The sequence below is a fragment of the Mandrillus leucophaeus genome, unplaced genomic scaffold, assembly GCF_000951045.1.
Source record: "Mandrillus leucophaeus isolate KB7577 unplaced genomic scaffold, Mleu.le_1.0 Scaffold44, whole genome shotgun sequence".
Classification (NCBI taxonomy): domain Eukaryota; kingdom Metazoa; phylum Chordata; class Mammalia; order Primates; family Cercopithecidae; genus Mandrillus; species Mandrillus leucophaeus.
Genome location: NW_012104698.1, coordinates 42,969 through 49,136, shown reverse-complemented (window position 1 = coordinate 49,136; position 6,168 = coordinate 42,969). Strand labels below are relative to the sequence as shown.

Sequence of the window (6,168 nt, the reverse complement as noted above, 5' to 3'; positions counted from 1 at the left end):
ATCTCAGCTCACTGCAACCTCCACCTCCCAAGTTCAAGCGATTCTCCTGCCTCAGCCTCCCAAATAGCTGGGACTATAGGTGTGTGCCACCATACCCGGCTAATTTTTGTATTGTTTTAAGAGAGACGGGGTTTCACTATGCTAGCCAGGCTGGCCTCAAACTCCTGACCTTGTGATCCGACCACCCTGGCCTCCCAAAGTACTGGGATTACAGGCGTGAGCCACTGTGCCCGGGCCCATAATTAACATTTCTAATAGCAATTACGAAACTTCTTTAATATTCTAGTAACTAGGTCCTACTGTCTATTAAGGAGGCCATAGAAAGCTTTTCAATTAAGAAATTAAAAAAATTTTTTCTTAGGAAAACTAGGTTTGTTAATTCCTGCAATTTCCAAAAGTAATACACCTAAATCAAGTTCAAAAAAAAAAGAAAAATCTCTTTATTAGAACCACAAAAAGAATTAGCCTAATCACCATTAATCAAAAATAACCTTCTCAAATAAATTTAATGACCTCTAAGTTTAGGACTTTTAAAAAACATGTCACATAAAGATTAGGTGTGCGTAGCTCATGCATATAATCCCAGTACTTTGGGAGGCCAAGGCAGGTGGATCACCTGAACCTGAGGGTCAGGAGTTGGAGAACAGCATGGCCAACATGGTGAAACCCCAACTCTACTAAAAATACAAAACCCAGTCGGGAGTGGTGCCGCCTGTAGTTCCAGGTGAGGCAGGAGGCTGCCTGAACCCGGGAGAGTTTGCAGTGAGCCGAGATCGCACCACTGCACTCCAGCCTCAAAAAAAAAAAAAAAAAAAAAAAAAAATTGGTGGTTTCTAAATTCATCTGAGGCCAGGTGAGGCGGCTCACACCTGTAATCCCAGCACTTTGGGGGGCCAAGGTGCACAGATCATCTGAGGTCAGGAGTTCAAGACCAGTCTAGCCAACATGGCAAACCCGCTTCTCTACTAAAAATACAAAAATTAGCCAGGCATGGTGGCAAACGCCTGTAGTCCCAGCTACTCAGCAGGCTGAGGCAGGAGAATTGCTTGAACCTGAGAGGCGGAGGTTGCAGCGAGCCAAGACAGTGCCACTGCACTCCTGCTTGAGCGAGAGAGCAAGACTGTCAAAAAAAAAAAAAAAAAAAAACACACTACCTGGGTGTGGTGGTGCACATCTGTAATCCTAGCTACTCAGAAAGAAGGCTGAGGCACAAGAATTGCTTGAGCCTGGGAGGCAGAGGTTGCAGTGAGCCAAGATCATGCTGCTGCACTCCAGCCTAGACTGGGTCTCAAACAACAAAAAAAGGCAAAAACAAAAACAGTACAGACAGGGAGAAAAAAAAACCCACAGGAGTGAATTCTCATTCCTTATCACACACATCACCTTCTTATTTCATTCTTATCCAGTATATCCTAAAACATTTCTGAAACGAACACAGGAAGTTATTTCCCCACTACTCAAGATCAGAGACCATTCCTTCAACTGGCACTCATCACCTATTAGATACTTCCAAGCTTAACTAAATTCCCTTTCATTAAAAAATCAAAATAGGCCTGGCGCGGTGGCTCACAGCTGTAATCCCAGCACTTTGGGAGGCCGAGGCGGGCAGATCACAAGGTCAGGAGATCGAGACCATCCTGGCTAACATGGTGAAACCCCATCTCTACTAAAAATGCAAAAAATGAGCCGGGGTGGTGGCAGGCGCCTGTAGTACCAGCTACTTGGGAGGCTGAGGTACCCGGGAGGCGGAGGTTGCAGTGAGCCAAGATCGCACCACTGCACTCCAGTCTGGGTGACAGAGCAAGGCTCTGTCTCCAAAAAAAAAGAAAGCAACACTGGGTTAAGTACTCAGTCTCTAATGCTGCTGAAACTTACTTTTTCCAACTTTCTTGAATTCCGCATTCCATTATTAATCACAGGAAGGTCATCAGGACACAAATAAACCAGAAAGAATCTAATTCAATCAATATTTTCTGAGCACTCTGTGTCCTGGACATTCCTGTAGGCACAAATAACTTCAGATTCAAAGCCCACCCAAGTGGTATATGCCATCTCAAGGTGGCAGAGAGGGGTAAGTATTGGTACACAGTTCATAAGCATACCAACTAGAGCACGCACATATGTATACGCATAACACAAATATAAAACACACTTAGCCTTTGGTGGCAAAAGGTAGAAAAATATCAGAGAAGGCAAAATCATATGTAGTGTAACTAAATCACCCTTCCAAAGACGCATTATTTTGCAACAGAGCTTAAGAATTCTAAAATCTGGCCTGGTGCAGTGGCTCACACCTGTAATCCCAGCACTTTGGGAGACCGAGGCGGGTGGATCACGAGCGTCAGGAGTTCAAGACCAGCCTGGCCAAGATGGTGAAACTCCATCTCTACTAAAAATACAAAAATCAGCCAGGCGCGGTGGCAGGTGCCTGTAATCCCAGCTACTCAGGAGGCTGAGGCAAGAGAATCGCTTGAACCCGTGCAACAGAGGTTGCAGTGAGCCGAGACGGTGCCACCGCATCCAGCCTGGGCAATAGAGTGAGATTCCATCTCAAAAAAAAAAAAATTCTAAAATCTGGCCAGTCACCTGGCTCACACTTGTAATTCTAGCACTTTGGCAGGCCAGGGTGGAAGAATCACTTGAAGCCAGGAGTTTGATACCAGCCTGGGTACACATGGCAATTCCAGCTGCACTAAAAAAAAAATAAATAAATAAAAGCCAAGTGCGGTAAGTCACGCCTGTAATCCCAGCACTTTAGGAGGCCAAGGCGGGGAGATCACCTGAGGTCAGGAGTTCAAGACCAGCCTGGCCAACATGGTAAAACCATCTCTACTAAAAATACAAAAAGTAGCCAGGCATGGTGACGCGCGCCTGTAATTCCAGCTACTTGGGAGGCTGAGGCAGGAGAATGGCTTGAACCTGGGAGTGCAGGGAGCCAAGCCCATGCCACTGCACTCCAGCCTGGGCAACAGAGCAAGGACTCCATCTCAAGTAAATCAATCTTCCTTCTCAAGCAGGATGTCTCCAGGAACATGAAACAGGTCAACAGTGATTTGCATCCATACAAAAACATAAACGATTTTGTTTGACAAAACACCTCATTAATATCAATACAAAAAACATCACATTTTTACTAGTTGCCTTATCCAGGAAGTCATTTTCTCTAGGTAGGCGTTGTCATTTTTCCATTCCTACATCATCATTTCTAACATATTCTTGCTCTCACCAACTTTGCTTTTCTTCTCAGTAACCTCATTTTTTTGAGTTTGGTATTTTCAAATTCTATCCTGGAACTACACCATTTGCTGAATCCTGCCACTGATCCTATTCTTACTCGCTAATGAGCCTGCAGTTACCCGCCTCTCACCACCAGGTGGGGTCCTGGACAAATTTAACCAAACCAGATTTTGAACAGAATCACTTCCCAGAAAAAGTTTTAAAAACGTTTCTCAAAAACCCTGTTAATCCACTGTGTAAGCTCGATGTAAGTAAAAATTAAGAAGTAAAAATCCTGTCAAATCATCAACTCACAAACACAAAGGCTGATTACCTCATTCCTCATCAACACATATCCGTAAACATTAACCAATATAGAAGTTGACCTTTACGGCAGACGACAATAAGGTGTCTGTGCGGTCCCGCGGTGACACTCAGTACACAGCGACATGTTCAGGATGATTAAAAATACCTGCCCAAGTTTTGAAGTGCCCTCTTGTTAAATACTCTTAACAGTGACGGCCGGACGAGGGGGCTCATGCCTGTAATCCAGCACTTTGGGAGGCCAGGGCAGGTGTATCACCTGAGGTCAGGAGTTCGAGACCAGCCTAACAACATGGTGAAACCCCCATCTCTAATAAAAACACAAAAAATTAGCTGGGTGTGGTGGCGCATGCCTGTAATCCCAGCTACTCCGGAGGCTGAGGCAGGAGATTCGCTTGAACCTGGGAGGCGAAGTTGCAGTGAGCCAAGATTGCGCCATTGTACTCCATCACGGGCAACAGTGAAACTCCATCTCAAAAAAATAAAAATAAAAAATAAAAAAAAGGGCCAGCCGCGGTGGCTCACGCCTGTAATCCCAGCATCTTGGGAGGCCGAGTCGGGTGGATCATGAGGTCAGGAGATCAAGACCATCCCGGCTAACATGGTGAAACCCCATCTCTACTAAAAACTACAAAAAAATCAGCCGGGTATGGGGGGCGGGCGCCTGTAATCCCATCTACTCGGAAGGCTGGGACAGGAGAATGGCGTGAACTTGCAGACATCGCGCCACTGCATTACAGCCTGGGCAACAGAGCAACTCTGTCTCCAAAAAAAAAAAAAGTTCAAACATACCATCCCACCCCCACCTCAGACCTGGATTTGGGTTACCTAGGTGGAAAACTGATGAAGGTGATGGGTACCACTATTCGTTTGAAACTGTCCAAATCAGTTAATAGAAGGGAATTACGGACTTGCTTAAAAATGAAAGCTAATGTATGCCACTCAGTTACAGGTATCACACTGTAATACCATATCCTTATTTCAGTCTTCACAATATTCAACAATACTCACCACCTAGTGTTCCGGAAAAACTGTCCTACAGCCAGAATTACTTCCCAAACCTAACACTTTCATATCCAGAAGAAAATAAGTTTTAAAACACTGATGTTTTGAAGAGAGTGTTGAACTCAATCTCAAATTCTTTAAGAGCTTTGCCCTCTGAAATTCCCAACTTTCTCATGTTCCACAGTACAGACTAAGCCTAGTTAGGCATTTTTCAAAGGTTCTCAATCCTTTTGTTCTCCCACTTCCCGTCAAGTCTCCACATCTACCAATTTAAGGCAACTTACTTCCCAAATTTCACATCCAGAATAATCCATAAACACCCACAGCTCATTAAAGTGTGCATAAAAAATATTCACCCCTTTATCACAGAAGGCAGAAAGAAATGTGAAAGAACCAACTTCAAAGGAGCTTAAGGCTCTCAGAAGTGGAAACAAGTCTGCAGTCGGCTGGGCGCGGTGGCTCACGCCTGTAATCCCAGCACTTCGGGAGGCCGAGGCAGGCGGATCACTTTAGGTCAGAAGTTCGAGACAAGCCTGTCCGACACGGTGAAACCCCGTCTCTACTAAAAATACAAAAATTAGTCGGGCATGGTGGCGAGCAGCCGTAATCCCAGCTACTCAGGAGGCTGAAGCAGGAGAATCGCTTAAACCTGGGAGCTGGAGGTTGCACTGAGTGGAGATCGCGCCACTGCACCTAGGCCTGGGCAACAGAACAGACTTCATCTCAAAAAAAAAAAAAAAAGTTTGGAGTAAACCCAAAAAGAAAACGGGACCGATGGACAGGCGGAGTAGTAAGGTGGATGCATATAATTCCTTTCAGAAACCATGAATCGTTCTGATATGCAACATTATTTGGAAAAGTGCGGTTAAACACGAAGCAGCAGCAACCAAGCTTTAGTAGTTAAAGTCTGTTTACTTTCCTTTCTTCGGTCTTTAGTCTTAACTTTTCTACTAAATCAATAATTTGGCTTAACTTGTAGCCACAAATCCTTACTAAATTCGCAACTCATATTAACAAAAACGTTAAAAATTACAAAGAGCTCCGCTCAGCCTACTCTTCCCAAACAGGCTGAAGCCTCTGAGCTCGCAGGCGGCATCCCTTCGGTGGTGGCACGATCCTTCTACTCGGGCTACTTCCTGCCTCGTTTACGCGAGAAAATTAGTACAGAAGTTTACGTCTGACTAGAAAACCCATCCTTTTTAAAAAATGCGCTAGCGCCAAAACCTTTCTCGAGCCAATATACGGTTTGCAGTTTATACTTCGCGTGTCACTGACCTTCCTCAGTTGGGTAAGAGTTAATATAAACTTGTTACATAAACTTCAGTTGCATCAACTACGGTGCAGATTCTTTAACGCAAAGCAAAGCAGACAGACGTTCTGAATAAGAAACGCAGCCTGCTCTTCCACAAACTTCTCAACAATCCGTCCGGAGTTCCAGAAACAGGGCTCTGCGGTCCACCACCTGCTTCTTCTCCCTCCGAACTTGGCGGCACGGCAGCGGCATTCCCGCTCCGCAAGCCACTCGCGTTTCTGGTTTCAGGCTCGAGTGCAGGAGCCTTAGAAAGAAGGCGCTCCACGCCTCCCACGCTGCCGGCCCCGCCGAGCCCCAGCCGAGTCCCAGCC

The 6,168-nt window shown here is 45.4% G+C and overlaps 1 protein-coding gene across 1 annotated transcript in view; it reads right to left on the bottom strand.

The window, feature by feature from the left end:
- The window catches only part of DNAJB6 (DnaJ (Hsp40) homolog, subfamily B, member 6), an 89,942-nt gene extending 83,849 nt beyond the window's left edge, over positions 1–6,093 (bottom strand). Inside the window, exon 1 of the mRNA XM_011993989.1 lies at positions 5,821–6,093. The gene's annotated coding sequence lies outside the window, so the exon portion shown is untranslated. The remainder of the gene's footprint in view (positions 1–5,820) is intronic.
- Positions 6,094–6,168: the final 75 nt, after the last annotated feature.